This window comes from Pongo pygmaeus, chromosome 6 (genome assembly GCF_028885625.2).
Source record: "Pongo pygmaeus isolate AG05252 chromosome 6, NHGRI_mPonPyg2-v2.0_pri, whole genome shotgun sequence".
In the NCBI taxonomy this organism is placed as follows: Eukaryota; Metazoa; Chordata; class Mammalia; order Primates; family Hominidae; genus Pongo; species Pongo pygmaeus.
The window spans coordinates 66,105,110-66,121,676 of record NC_072379.2 but is presented as its reverse complement, the minus strand read 5'-3'; the positions used below and the strand labels follow the sequence as shown (position 1 = coordinate 66,121,676).

At 40.0% G+C, this 16,567-nt stretch overlaps 2 pseudogenes; both read left to right on the top strand.

Annotated features, from left to right (window-relative positions):
- Positions 1-997: 997 nt before the first annotated feature.
- On the top strand, positions 998-2,026 carry LOC129041547 (elongation factor 1-alpha 1-like; annotated as a pseudogene).
- A 5,219-nt stretch (positions 2,027-7,245) lies between these two features.
- Positions 7,246-8,921, top strand: LOC129041546 (ras-related protein Ral-A-like; annotated as a pseudogene).
- The last annotated feature ends 7,646 nt before the right edge of the window (positions 8,922-16,567 follow it).

The following is a 16,567-nucleotide window of genomic DNA, read 5'->3' as shown; positions in this document are numbered from 1 at the left end:
GAAATGCTAGGAATCAATGCTTTCTAAGGTAGATACAATTTCAGGGAATTATAAGTGAAATGCTTGGTTGAAAGTGTATGTTTGTGTGTGTGTATGTGTGTATAAATATATGCACACGTCATTTTCTGTCACCAATTTACATGCTCCAAAAAATGTTAATGTTTCTGTACTTACTATTATAAGACGTCAAATATGGTAAATGTCTGTGCTCTATGGAGTTGCTGAAAGTGTTTTTTGAGATTTCCAAGTTAAATAATATGTAGCTCCCTTTCAAAACACACAAAAAAATTTGCTTGTATAATCACTATCTCAATGAGGAAGAGAAGTGAAATCTTATGAAGTACTCACTTAAATGAATATATTATAAGGCGGCTATATAGATGTCCAACAACCTTTTATCTTAAAAGGAAATATGCAAAGAAAAAATAGTGTCTTTTTTTCTATTACTGATTTAATGTTGTTCTCAAGCCAAGCACTGCTGGATATCAAGAGGAAAAAATATTAAGTTTTCCAAGTAAAAGTGTTAAGTTTCTTCTGATCTAAGAGAGTAGTTATACAAGGTTTGCATTTTTTAGAGGGAAGAGTGAAATATATAGAAATTAAAGTGGTATGATACCCGGATTTGCTTTAAAATATTTTCACAAGAATGATAAGGTGAGGGGGTGGGGGAGGAGAGGGCAGGGCAAGGCAGAACGGGGGAGGGCATAGGAGAAAAAGAAAAATAAATAGAAACAAAAAGAGGTTTTTCATAACGATTTTGCAGCCAGAACATGAGTGTTGTGAAAATCACCACTAAATCAAAGCCAAAACGAGAAAGAAATGACTCATATCAACATCATCATTACTAGACATATAGATTAGGGCAAGTCTACCACTACTGGCCATCTGACCTACAAGTGTGGGGTGATCAACAAAAGAACCATTGAAAAGTTTGAGAAGGAGGCTGCTGAGATAGGAGAGAGCTCCTTCAAGTATCTCAGATTTTAGATGAGTGAAACAACGAATTATTGGTGTTAACAAAATGGATTCCACTGAGCCACACTACAGCCAGAAAAGATATGAGAGAATCATTAAGGAAGTCAGCATGTACATTACAAAAATTGGCCACAACCCTGACACAGTAGCATGTGTGCCAGTTTCTGGTTGGAATGGTGAGAACGTGCTGGAGCCAAGTGTTAATATGCTGTGGTTCAAGGGACAAAAACTCACCAGTAAAGATGGCAATGCCAGCGGAACCATGCTGCTTGAAACTCTGCAATGCATCCTACCAACTCATCCAACTGACAAGACCTTAAGTCGGCCTCTGCAGGATGTCTACAGAATTTGTGATATTGGTACTGTTTCTGTGGGCTGAGTGGAGACTGGGTTTCCCAAACCCAGCACAGTGCTCACCTTTGCTCCAGTCGACGTTACAACTGAAGTAAAGTCTGTTGAAATGCATCATGAAGCTTCGAGTGAAGCTCTTCCTGGGGACAATGTGGGCCTCAACGCCAAGAACATATCTGTCAAAAATGTCTGTCATAGTAACGTTGCTGGTGACAGCAAAAATGACCCATCAGTGGGAGCAACTAGCTTCACTGGTCAGCTGATTATCCTCCACCATCCAGGCCAAATCAATGGTGGCTATGCTGCTATTCTGGATTGTCACACAGTTCACATTGCTTGCAATTTTGCTGAGTTGAGGAAAAAGATTGATCACCATTCTGGTAAGAAGCTGGAAGATGGCCCTACATTCTTGAAATAGGGTGAAGCTGTTGTCACTGAAATTGTTTCTGGCAAGCCCAGGTGGGTCGAGAGCTTCTCTGACTGTCCTTCTTTGGGTCATTTTGCTGTTTGTCATATGAAACAGACATTTGCTGTGGGTGTCATCAAAGCAGTAGACAAGAGGGCTGCTGGAGGAAGCGAGGTCACCAAGTCTGCCCGTAAAGCTCAGAAGCCTAAATGGATATTATCCCTACTGCCTGACACCTGTCTTAATCAGTGGTGGAAGAACGGTCTCAGAACTAACTTTCAACTAGCCATTTAAGTTTAACAGTAAAAGACCCGTTAATGACAACAACGCCTTGTAAAATCTTCAGAAGGAGAATGTTTTGCGAACCATTTTGGGTTGTTTTTCATGTGGCAGTTTTAAGTTATTAGTTTTCAAAATCAGTACATTTTAATAGAAAAAAACTTAACCAAAAATCTGTCACAGAATTTTGAGACCCATTTAGGCAAAGTTTAATGAGGAAAAAAAGAAACAGAAAAAGAAAGATAGGTGATGTGTCCACGGCAGTATCTTGATGATTCTAGAATCAAAATATATGGCAGTTCATTACACTATTTTCTTTAATGTTTTGATGTTTGAAACCCTTATTAAATAATTTTTCTTTAAAAGAGTCTGAGCAGAAAATAATTTATTTAAAGTAAATACTCAGTTCTTTCCTCCTCTGGCATCTGGGCATATGAGGGAGTTTATGGGAAATTTTTGTGCTGAGGGACAGGGGCTTTCACTCCACACCCTAAGACCTGTGTGTGCTATCTTCTGGGATTTGGGGATTTTGCTTATATCCATGGCTAGGTTGCCTACCAGGGTCACATTGTGTCTGGGAGTGGTTGCTTCCGGTGGGTTCTTGGTCTCACTGACTTCAAGAATGAAGCCTTGGACCCTCGCGGTGAGTGTTACAGTTCTTAAAGACAGTGTGTCCAGAGTTTGTTCCTTCGGATGTTCAGATGTATCTGAAATTTCTTCCTTCTGATGGGTTCATGGTCTTGCTGACTTCAAGAGTGAAGCCATAGACCTTCGCAGTGGGTATTACAGCTCTTAAAGGTGGCGCGTCCAGAGTTGTTCATTCCTCCCCGTGGGTTCGTGGTCTCGCTGACTTCAGGACTGAAGCCACAGACCTTTGCAGTGAGTGTTACAGCTCTTAAAGGTGGCTCATCCAGAGTTGTTTATTCCTCCCAGTGGGTTCGCGGTCTCGCTGACTTCAGGAGTGAAGCCGCAGACCTTCGCAGTGAGTGTTACAGCTCTTAAAGGTGGCATGTCCGGAGTTGTTTGTTCCTCCTGGTGGTCTCGCGGTCTTGCTGACTTCAGGAGTGAAGCCGCAGACCTTTGCAGTGAGTGTTACAGCTCTTAAAGGTGGCGCCTCCGGAGTTGTTCTTTTCTCCCCAGTGGGTTCGTGGTCTCGCTGACTTCAATAGTGAAGCTGCAGACCTTCGCAGTGAGTGTAACAGCTCTTACAGGTAGTGCGGACCCAAAAAGTGAGCAGCGGGAAAATTTACTGTGACAAACAAAAAAACAAAGCTTCCACATTGGGAAGGAGACCCAAGCGGGTTGCCACTGGGGGGGGGGCCAGCTTTTATTCCCTGATTTGGCCCCACCCATGTCCTGCTGATTGGTCCATTTTACAGGCGCTCATTGGTCCATTTTACAGAGTGCTGATTGGTCCATTTTACAGAGTGCTGATTGGTCTGTTTTTTACAGAGTGCTGATTGGTGCGTTTACAATCGTTTAGCTAGACACAGAGCGCTGATTGGTGCATTTACAATCCTTTAGCTACACACAAAAGTTCTCCAAGTCCCCACCAGACCCAGAAGCCCAGCTGGCTTCACCTCTCAACATCTCAGATGACTTGTTTTGGTGCTGCTAAGTTGTTGCTAGTTGGTCTGGCTCATTGGGCTCTCATGGTGGCACCTGTTGTTGTCTTCAGCCATTTGCTACCAGAAGGAAAATCTCTCCACTCTTCATCCCGACCTTAGGTCTGAACCACTTCACGTATCTTACCATCATCTCTACACCACCATGCCCAACACACACACACACACACACACACACACACACACATATTCGTGGGGGTTGGGATAGCAGAGGGAATCTCTGAATGCCTTGCTTACCAGGGTTGGCCACAAGGCACCAGGAACCTCCAGTTTATGCCTCAAAAGCTACTTCTGCTAATACACATTACAGCTCTAAATCATGATGTCTTACTCAAGTAAATGTGTAGGTTGCTCTGGGGGGTCTGCCAGGGAAAGCAGACCACCAGCCCCGACACCCTCAGCTTTCCCAATATGCATCTGGATTTGCTATAGCAGGCCCCTCCCCAGCTCCACTGCCACAATATTCAACCCAAAAAAAGCCACAAGCAAAGACACTACCATTCTCTCTACTTCAAATCATTTATTTAAAAATACATACTTTATTATCTAAATTTGATTCTAAATATGGAAATTTGCAGAACCCAAATATTGCCCGCAATCCTTAGCCCAGGTACATCATTTTGGATAAGTCAGAACCTGAGTGAAAAGATAACTGCATAATTTTAAGTCTTCCAGTCCCAAGTTCATCCTTCTTTCTACAGTACCTTCTTAAGCATGTCTTTACTAATTTTTTGATCATACTCCAATCCACATTTAATTAACAATGGAGCTAAATGATATTCACAGGTGTTTTCTATGTCATAGCCACACTGATCTAAGTTCAGTAACCCTGGAATTAGAGATATATAAGATATTACATCAGCAATGAGAAGCACCATGAATGAAAATAGATGCTTATTCACTGCAAAGGAATAATGATGCCTCTGCACCTCTGCACTCTGAAATAAAAATGGTTACTAGAAAAATGTTTTTATTTTGTACTTAAGCAGAGAACAAATTAGATGTAAGTTCTAAATAGAAGAACTCACCAAGGATCCTTTGTATTTCAAGTAAGTTCTTTTTTTGTAGGTACATAGTCATGTAAATTATACATAAATATATATTGCTGAATTAATTTTATTTGAATTCGAGGTGGGCTATCTTTGGCTATTTCAAATTATCTTGGAAAACTTTGGAAATCACACTAGATTTGACAAAGGAATTCAACTTCAATGTATTATCTTTCTATGTCTTCTCAAATTAGCAAAACTTATTTTCCTCAATGTATCTTAATACATAGTTTAAGGCCTTCAGAACTAAACAATTTCAGCTATACAAAATTCTATGTTTAGTAAATTTGAGTCATGTACCATAAAAGATCAGTGTAACTTCTGTTTTATCCTTGGACATGATGTATTTTCCACAAAGTTTAGCAACTGAAAGTAAAATAAAGCTTATCTGTTGTGTTATTGTTGGTTGTGTTGGTTGTCATTTGGCTGTGTCCACAGATCACGGGTTTGCCAATTTTTCATTTTCTATGAGCCGTATCTTCCAATGGACTTCTGAAACTTTATTTCAAGATCTGTTTTCAAGATACACTCAGGAATGCACTGGTTCAGTATTTCATAGCTCATCACTGAATTCCTAAAGATTACAGTATAGTATCTTGAATTCCCTGGGATTTTCTATACCCCACTAAGTTCCATACCTACTGGATTGACTTGCACTCTTATTGTCTTGAAAATATATTAATAGGAGTTTTATATTTTTAAGTCCATTAAACATTCAGATGGCTGCACTCAGAATCTACACCATCTCTTTTTTGATCGGTCCAAGGATATAACTTTTATTGGGTCAGCAACTCTCCACAGCTCTTCCTATAGTGTTTCTTACCTCAGAAAATGGCAGTGTTGTTCTCCCAGTAGCTCAGTCTGAAAACCTTAGAGATAGCCTCCACTCTTCTCCTTCACTCATACTCCACTTCTAGTCCATCAGTTTTATTTTCAAATATACTTCAAATCTAATCACTGTTTACTACCTTCACTACTCCCATCTGGGTCTAAGTCAGCATCACTGCCATGTTAGATTAATTTCCTAATAGGTCTTCATGCTTCCACCTTGAATACCCTTCCATCACTCCCCCCGCCCACACACACACACACTATTTACACCATCGTCAAAACGATACTATAAAATACCTTTACTTATTTATGTGGCACACACTTCCATGGCATTAGTTTGTGCTAGGAACTGCTCAAAACACTTTACAAATATTAACTATTTTAATACTTATTCTAATCCTATGTAGCCAGGGCCATGATAATCCCACTTTATAGGAAAGAAAACAGAGGCACAGAGAAAATAATAATAATTTGCCCAAAGTCACCCAGCTAACAGGTCAGAAAACCAGGACTCAACCCCAGTAGTCTTAGCTCCAGACTGCATTCACTCAGAGCATGTCACTGTCCTGCCTGAGAACACCCATCATCTTCACATCTCACACAGAGTGAAAGCCTGAGTCCCCAAAGGGCTTACTAGAGTCTACATATCACTGGTCTACCTTAGACAGACCATGCAGTCTCCCATCTCAGGGTCTTTGATCCTTCCCTCTGCCAAGAACAGTCATCTTCCATGTATACATTTGTTTCGCCCTCTCTCTTCCTTCAGATTCCTGAGCAAAGACCGGTGAAGACTTTCTAAATTCACACCTACGCCTTGCCAAACTTCTTTACTCTGCTTTATTTTTCTCCGGAGCACTTACTACTACCTAAATATATGCATTTGTCTGTTTGCTTTTGTCTACCTCCTCCCCTTGAATACGTAAGCTCTGTGAGACAACTGCTTTGTCCTTTGTTCCCTGCTGAATCTCCAGTGCCTAGAATGTAGGAGGCTCTCAATTACCATCTGTTGGACAACTTAAGAATTATTGAACGAATCACAAAGATCAATGTGTAGAAGAAACATTTGTGAAAGAGGAAGCAGGCAATTTTGACTTCACTCTTTTTGCCCTGCCTCTTTGACCCCAGTGCTATTTAGCTTGACATTTTAACCCTGCTGTTTGCTTTTTGCTTCAACAGGACCCACAATAAAGTGATTCAACATATATAGATGATTAGATTTGTAATGCCATAAGCCAACCCTTGATATAAAGTAATCCTAAAATGTTTGTGGAAGATTATTCCCAGTTTTCTTATGGTTTTGACAAAATTTAAATATAACACTTTAAATCATGTACAACTATAGCACAACTCTGATGAAAAGCAATATGGAGAGTTCTCAAAGAACCAAAAATAGAAGTACCATTACATCCAGAATCCCACCACTGCATATCTACCCAAAAGAAATGAAAAATCATTTCTCCAAAAAGATACCTGCACTCATATGTTTATCACAGCACTACTATTCATAATAGCAAAGATATGGAATCAAACTAAGTGTCCATCAAAGAATGACTGGATTAAAAAAAAGTGATATATATACACACACATCATGAAATACCACTCAGCCATAAAATATGTCTTTTGCAACAACATGGATGGAACTGGGGGCCATTATTCTAAGTGAAATAACTCAAACAGAAAGTCAAATACTACATGTTCTCACTTATAAGTGGGAGCTAAACAGCTAAACATGGACTTAGTGAAACAGACACGGGAAATTCAGAAGGGTAGGAGGATGGGACAGGGTTTAGGGATGAGAAATTAGCCTAATGGGTACAATGTACACTATTTGGGTGATGGTCACAGTGAAAGCTCAGACTTAACCACTACACAATATGTCCATGTAACCAAACTGCACTTGTATCCGCTAAAATCTATTTAAATAAACAAATCACATATAATTAATATTATTAGTAAAAATAATCAACACAAATACTCTACTCATGGGAAAACGTTTTATAGTTTAAAACTGACAAAACCTATATTTCATCAATATAATTGATACCGTGGAGGACGGTGGATCTCCCCAGGGCAGAGCCCCAAAATCATCATCCTCCTCCAGCTGCCCAAGCTCCTCCGCCACCCGTCAGAGTCCTCCTTCAGCCATTCCCAGCCCGGGGCCTCCCAGGTGATGAGGGCCAAGTACCCTCTGCCAGGAGCCACACAGCAGTGACTTCCAGAGCCTTCGGGGCAGTGCACTGGCTCGCACTGCAGATTCTTCCTAATCCTTTGGTGAAAACTACAACACAAGAAGGCCGCAAATAAGCCCAAGGGTCAGAACTCTTTGGCCTTACACAAAGTCATCATGGCGGACAGTGGTGGTGTGGGCAAGTCTGCTCTATGTGTCTGGAGTTGGTTCCTTCTGGTGGGTTCCTGGTATCTCTGACTTCAAGAATGAAACTGCCAACCTTCTTGGTGAGTGTTACAGCTCTTAAAGGTGGCACAGACCTGAAGAATGAGCAGCAGCAGGATTTATTGTGAAGGGTAAAACAACTAAACTTCCACAGCATGGAAGATAACCCAATTGGGTTGCCGCTGCTGGTTGGGGTGGCCAGCTTTTATTCCCTTATTTGTCCCCTCCCATGTCCTGCTGATTGGTCCATTTTACAGAATGCTTATTGGTCCATTTTACAGAGGGCTGATTGGTCCATTTTACAGAGCACTGATTGGCACATTTTACAAACCTCTATGTAGCTACAGAGGGCTGATTGGTGCATTTTACAAACCTCTAGCTAGCTACAAAGTGCTGATTGGTGCATTTTTACAGAGCACTGATTGGTGCATTTTACAAACCTCTTGTAAGACAGAAAAGTTCTCCAAATCCCCAGTCGACCCAGGAAGTCCAGCTGGCTTCACCTCTCACCTACAGTTCATGTACGATGAGTTTGTGGAGGAATATAAGCCTACCAAAGCAGACAGCTATCAGAAGAAGGGAGCTCGGGATGGGGAGGACGTACAGATCTATATCGTAGATACAGCTGGGCAGGAGAACTACACCGCAATTAAAGACAACTACTTCCATTGTGTTTTCTCTATTACAGAAATGGAATCCTTTGCAGCTACAGTTGACTTCAAGGAGCAGATTTAAGAGTAAAAGAAGATGAGAATATTCCATTTCTACTGGTTGGTAACAAGTCAGATTTAGAAGATAAAAGGCAGGTTTCTATAGAAGAGGCAAAAAACAGAGCTGACTAGTGGAATGTTAACTATGTGGAAACATCTGCTAAAACACGAGCTAATGTTGACAAGGTATTTTTTGACTTAATGAGAGAAATTCGAGTGAGAAAGATGGAAGATGACAAAGAGTGGAAAAAGAAGAGGAAAAGTTTAACCGAGACAATCAGAGAAAGATCCTGCATTTTATAATCAAATCCCAAACTCCTTTCTTATCTCGACTATGCTAATAAATATAATTTATAAGCATTGCCACTGAAGGCTCAATAGACTGAAATTACTTTAACATTTTGGAAATTGTTGTATATCACTGAAAGCATGAATTGGAACTGCAGTGAAATTCAAATTTACTTAAAAAAGAAATTAATATGGCTTCACCTAGAAGCAAAGTTCAACTTATTTAGTAATTGCCAACAATTATCATGGTCCTGAATGTAGCATGGGAGCTTGTGTTTCTGAGGCAGTCTTTCTTGAAATTAATTAAAGAGGTGAGATGGGGGTGAGGAGAGGGAGGAAAGAGGACTTCCTCTGGTGTTTTATTATAAAGCTTACATTTAATATCATATTAAAGTATCTTGGTCTTCTACTGCCTTGAAAAATGACAATTGTGAACATGATAGTTAAACTGTACCACTTTTTAAAACCATTGTTATGCAAAATTTAGAAGAAAAAGTTATTGGCGTGGTTGTTGCATATAGTTAAACTGAGAGTAATTCATCTGTGAATCTGCTTTAATTACCTGGTGATTAAAGTGGTGTAAACTTGTACATGGAAATTTTTGAATATGCCTTAATTTAGAAACAGAAAAATACCAGGTTATATCATTCTGGGTGTGTTCTTACTGACACCAGGGGTCCACTGCCTCATGTGTCCTTGTGAGAAGATATATGCCCAGCATGGAGTACAGCTTTGGTATAGAAGATTCTTGAGAAGTAACTGCCTGCTAGGAGCCTGTCCAAATTTAAAATGTGTGCCATACTCTGGTTCTTGAAAATAAGATTCCAGAGCTCTTTGATCACTTTTAATAAACTTCAAGTTCATTTAAAATGAAGGGCCAGCATATACTTGTTAGATAATTTTCAACTGCAAGGATTCAGCACCAGTTATGTTTGAATGAACCCTTTTTTTCTTTAAGATGCTGGTCCCTGGAAATCACTTTCTGCCAGTGGTGAGCATATAAGTGTTAAGTTTTTGATCTCCTGGGAGCAGGGAGCAGGAAGAAAATGTCAATAATGCTAATGCATTTTGCACTGTTGAATGAAGAACACTGTAGCTACATTTTCAGAAGTTAATGTCAAGTAGTCAAACCTGGGTACTGTGCAGAAAACATGTTTGGCACACACTGACCAAACATCAGGCTGTGTCACCATTGTGTGGTGTTCCTGCCGGAAGAATTCTAGCACGCTATTTGGGGACATAATTTCAGTGGGAAATATGCCACTGTCTGATATTTTTTTCCTCTTTGCAGTGGAACTAGGACAGTTGATTCAACAAAGTTTTTTTTTTCCTTTTGCTCAGTTCTGATTTAAACAGGTCAAAGATGTGTTCAGGCATTTCAGGAAACAGGTGTGCATGTAAAGTTAAAAATAGACTTTCTAGGAACTCACTCCTTAGATATTACATCCAGTTTCTCTGTTAAATATTTGTCCTTAAAGGGTTTGAGAGGTACATCTTTCATTTTGTATTTCTCATAGGCTATGTCATGCGCAGAATTCAAGTTACCAGTGTAACACCGGCCAGCGGGCCCAGCAATCTCCATGTGTACTCATTACAGTCTTGTTTAACCAGAGGTCCTAACCACTAACATTGTGACTTTGCTTTGAGACCTTTCCTTTCCTGGGTACTGAGGTGCTATGAAGCCAACTGACAAAGATGCATCATGTGTCTTAGGCTGATGCCACTACCCAATTTGTTTAGTTGCAATTTGAGCCATTTAAAGACCAATAAACTTCTTTTTAAAATATATATATTTAAATTAAATAATATATATGTAATTTACACCCACAAGAATAGAGCAAGTAATAAGTATACTTTATACAAACAGTCAAAAAAAATAAAGTTAATAGTTAAACCCGTATATTTTAGTCACTTCAAAATATTTACGGGCCAGGCACAGTGGCTCAGGCCTGTAATCCCAGCACTTTGGGAGGCCAAGGGTGGGTGGATCACCTGAGGTCGGGAGTTCAAGACCAGCCTGACCAACATGGCAAAACCCCGTCTCTACTAAAAATACAAAATTAGCCGGGCGTGGTGGCGCATGCCTGTAATCCCAGCTACTCAGGAGGCTGAGGCAGGAGAATTGCTTGAACCAGGGAGGCAGAGGCTGCAGTGAGCTGAGATTGAGCCATTGCACTCCAGTCTGCACAACAAAGAGTGAAACTCCATCTCAAAAAAATATATATATACATATATAGAGATAGATATAGATATAGATATGTGTGTGTATCTAGATAGATAGATAGATAGATAGATAGATAGATAGATAAATAGATAGATAGATTACATAGCTTTTATTGTTCCAGGCACTGTTTTAAGAGCTTTTATAAAAAAGTAACTGATTTACTGTCATAAAATATTTTATGAGTTAGATGCTAATGCTGATATGATCCTTTTTCATAGATGAAAAGGAAACAGAGAAGTTAAGTAACTTGCCCCAAGTGACACGGTAAGCAGTGACAAAGCCAGAGTTGGAACTCACCAGTCTCGTTCTAGAGTCTGTTTGATGCTCTGCCTTCTTTCTAATAATCCTTTATTATTGATTAGAAAATTACAGATTTACATCTGCTTATCAGAATTTAGATCTGCAGAATTTAGCACAACCAAGTTAAACGTGTTAGAATGAGATCATGTTTTTTGCAGGGATGTGGGTGGAGCTGGAGGCCATTACCCTTAGCAAACTAACACAGGAACAGAAAACCAAACACCACAGGTTCTCACTGTTAGGTGGGAGCTGAATGATGAGAACACATGGACACAGGGAGGGGAACAACACACACTGGGGTCTATGGGAGATAGAGGGTGGAAGGAGAGTGAGAATCAGGAAAAATAACTATTGGGTGCTAGGCTTAGTACCTGGGTGATGAAATAATCCATACAACAAACCCCCATGACACAGTTTACCTATGTAACAAACCTGCACATGTACCCCTGAACTCAAAAGTTTAAAAAAGAGAAATAATAGCCACAAAAGAAAACTCACAATGGCAAAAGCTCAATCAGCACAGTTTGATATGAACTATGATTTAATAATTTCCAGAATTTCCAGTAATTTCCACCAAAAAAGTTGATGGCAGCGAAAACAACTTATGAAAACTAAAATCAAAAATTTTTAAAAATTAAGGGACAAAAAGATGCCATGCAAAATAGTTATCAAAGAGTGAAACAGGTTTCATGCAGTTTGCTTTTATATACCAGCCAAGATGGACTCGGTAATGGTATGGTAACAGATAACAACCACACTGTAGTCTTTCTGTGATTTGAAGTGAAAAGCTCATTGATTTTTATTGAAAGTCTCAAGAGAAGGTAATGTGACAGACATGTAGCATGAATGTCATTGTTTGTGGTGTCAAGCATCTCATATTTCACTGGCCACAGCAAGTCACATGCCCAGGTCTCCCTTTAGGCAAGTTGTGCCATGCCCTGAATACTCAGAAATAGGAGAGCCACTTATTAACAAGCAGTTAGTTCAATCAAAATTCATCAGCATGTGGTTCCCAGATAAATATACAAAATTAGCACTCTGATTACAAGGAAGACAGTGCATCAGGAAATGTCTGTAGGGCAGCCAACCAGCATTTTCTGCCACCATAAATGTTGGCAATAATAAACTTCATGACAAAGCCAGCATTCATTAAGAGCTCAGAAAATGCCAAGCACTGTGCTTCTTATATGTTTTCTTATTTAATTCCCAAGTCCTACAAGGGAAGCACATTATTGCCTATGTTACAGAAAGGAAAACTGAAGAATGAAGAGTAAAATACTTTTGCAGATCTGGTAAATGTTGAAACTGAGACAAGAACCTAAGCAGTCCGATTAATACCCCCTCTTAGAACTACTCCCTCATTGTGCTTCCCTTCTGAATTGCACGATTCAGAGCATAGAGCACTTTATCTCTGGATATTGCAGGCTTTGCAATAGTATTCATCTGTGGATCTTGAGTGCAAAATAAAATTTGACCCTGGTGGTTTAGCTATAACTGGAAAGGACAACTTCCATGACATTTTCTCATAAAGCCCGTTGCCAACATCATCGAGAACAGCATGTGCTCTTCCAGATTACAGTGATAAGAAGGTTGATGTTGCTGAGAGCTGCAAGTCCTGATGAAGCAGCACTTCTCTAGGAGAGGGACGTTTCCGCTGGCCTCCACTGAATCCTGTGCATTGACTTCTTAGGAAGGAACTGGCTGAAACTGCTGGAAAACCACATCCATGGGATTAATGCTGTTGGAAAGGCTGTCAACAGGAAATGGTCAACAAATTGCCCTAAACCCACGGAGCTTGCAGATGGGCACTGCTGTCATTCTGTCTGGACATAGTCATGCTGTCTACTCACTTGAAGACTATAAGACCCCTTCCATTCTAAGGCAGGAGTAATTGAAGAAAAAGGGAATCTCTACCTAAATAAGTTGCATTCATATTATTCATCTACACCTGGGAATTTACGCCAATCATACCAAAATAAAATATACCTAGTACAACATCTGGTGTCTGCTGAGCTGTAAATCTCTTCAACAGGTGCTTGTTGTTATGGGCTGGGAGACACTGATGATAATGCCCTTGAGCCATTAACACCCTCCAACACAAACACACACACACACACACACACACACATCCCATGTCTTCCTTATCTTGCCCTAGGTTTTTTTCAAATCAGTTGGATCTCTTTCAATACTCTACACTCCCCTTGGATGCTTTCTTTCATCCTTGGGGTACACAAAGGCTCTGTAAGGAGGCCCTCGGGGCTTTTAGTCCAGGCTCTTCATCATTCCGTGGCTGGTCTGCTATTCCAACCCCATGATAACCAAGGGATTCTAACAGGCTTCTAGTCTCCCCTGGCTATGCAACAGGTAGGATACTCTAGGATACAACACATCCATTCCTTTCTGTTTGGGAAGTGGGGAGGACAGGGAGGACTGCGCAGGATTTGGGTTTCTCCCACTAACTCTTACATCACCATATGTTGTGTTGATTTGGGCATAATCTCCATGCCTTGCTACCTTCAAGATTTTGTATTCTGATATTCAAAGCCAGGCATTTGAACTTTAAAACATGTTATCTGTCTTAAGCACTTGGCTTTTAAGACTTCTGCCTTTGCTATGAGTTTTAAAACCCATCCGTCAATCCAACTAAGGTCCCCTTTCTAAGCAGTACCTGCTCTCCCCTTGAGAGCAATGTACAAAGAAAATTGTATGATGGGGGAAATGTAATGGGTTCAAAGCTGCCCAGTGGAGGAGCAGGAAGGAGGTGTCGAGAACTCTGAATAATGGATCTCAACATATTGTTTGTTAGATCTACTTTCTGGAATGCTGTTTCCTCCTATTTTGAGATTATGCTAATTTATGTTGCATTTAGTATATGCCAGCAACTTCCATGACTTTAACCTTCAGTCCTCACAGAAACATTATGGGTTGAAGCTTTTATCTCTTTCACTGATAAGAAAAGGGAGTCTTAGAGACATTCATTAACTTGACGAAGTTCACAAAGGTAGTAGGTGGTGGAACCAGGCACTGTGTTAGTCCGTGAATGTACGGAGATTAATGATACAAAGATGACTGCATCAACTGGTGTAGGCATCAAACATGTAAATGAATCTTGGCAGCACATTTGGCTGGGACTATTATTGAGGTTTACACACATAGGATGGCCATTTAACTAAGGGTTATGGAAGACTTCCTACAGAGATTCACACCTGTGTTGATTCATGAAGGATACGCAGAAAAGTTAGACAAGCGGGGGGGAAAAAAAAAAGGAAGGGAAAGAAAGGATATTTCAGGGCCTAGGAATAACATGAACAAAAGCACAAGGGCAAGCTGAAATAGAATGTTTTGCTCCCTGTTTTAGGCTATTTCTCCAGTTACCTACAAGTGACCCAAAATTTCATACCTTATAACAATAGTTATCGTGCTCATAAACCTGCAATTTAGACAGGACCTGGTGGGAATAATTCATCTATGCCCTGTCTGGCATCATCTGGGATAGCTCAAAGGCTGGGACTGAATCAACTGAAGGCTCATTTACATGTAAGTTGACATTGGCAGCAGGCTGAGACCCAAGCTGGGTCTGTGGGCTGATAATCCTACACAGTCCTGGATGGCTCATGTGGCTGGGCTTTCTCACAGCATGTCGGCTGGGTTGCAAAAATGAGCATCCCGAGAGATAATAGACCACGTGGAAGCCGTAACACATTTTGAAATTTATTTTATTTTTATTGATACATAATATTTGTACATATTTATGGGGTGCATGCAATATTTTGTTACACAAATAAAATATGTAATGATTAAGTCAGGGTATTTAGGATATCCATCCCACAAGCATTTATCATTTCTATGCACTGAGAACATTTGAGGTCCTCACTTCTAACTATTTTGAAATGTACAATACATTCATAACACATTTTTGACTTAGCCTTGTAAGTTATGCAGTGTCACTTCCACCATATTCAATTTGTTGAAACAACTGCAAAATGCACCCAATTTCAAGGATGAGAGAAAAGCCTTCAATCCCGAGAGGGCATAGCAGTGTTTTGGAAAAGCACGTAGACCTGGAAATATGGCTGTGGTCATTTTTCAAATATACAATATAGTATAACTCTAAACATAAAAGAACAACACAAAATGCAAATAGAGCCACTTTCCATAGCTACTGTGTCTTTCTTGATCTAATCACACTATTAGCTGCATGAGATCATTGATTGACTCATTGCTTACTAAGAGGGGGTTACTAGCTAAAAGCCAAGAACAGAATTTAAGTCATATGCCAGGCATCAGCATGAATTATCCATACAGTAGGCTAAACACAGGAAATCCTGTCATCACTGCACAAAATGCTTGTTGTGTTTTCTTGGCCACATGGCAAATAACCATTCATAAACTTTCTGTAACAAAGACTGATCTAGAAATTGTGTCAGAAGGCCTTGAATGTATTCTTGCAATTGAAAGACCATTTCAAGCTATTTGTCCCAGCCACCACAGGGACCTCTTTTACTAAAGGCAGTGTTAATAAATCTTGACCAAAACTTTCTAATGATTTTGCAGAGCCATTTCAGTAAAGGTCCTTATTATTTGTGGAAATATCTTCAAAATGACTTGAATCTTTTACTTCATCTCCAGGTCCAACAATCATAGCTCCATGCCATTTAATTGTAACAGATTGTAAAATGCTACATCTTACAAGGCCCAAAATGCAAATGGCTCCATACTGCAGGTCATGTCAATGAACTGTAAAGTTGCTATGCCTGGGCAACTTGGAGGGACACTAAAATGATTAGAACCATCTCTTCTAGAGTCATTTAACTCTAAATCCTCAGCTTCTTAGCCACCGCCTCTCCCCTCTATGGGCTCATCAGAGACCCAGTAGAGAAGCAATGATTCTTCTCTGTTTCCCACAGTGATGAGAATAGACATGATGGAGAGCAAATGAGGACATAAGCCCTTTTACCACAGAATTTATATTCTAGAAGGAGTGACAGATGTTAAACAATTACATAAGTATGAAATATAAATGAAAAGGGATAAATGCTGTGATGCGAAAGCTCCTGGTTCTATGAGAGTGTATTGTAGAGAAACTGACGCACACAGAGAGACGAGTAAGGGGAGAAAGGGTGGAGGAAGAGGGGAT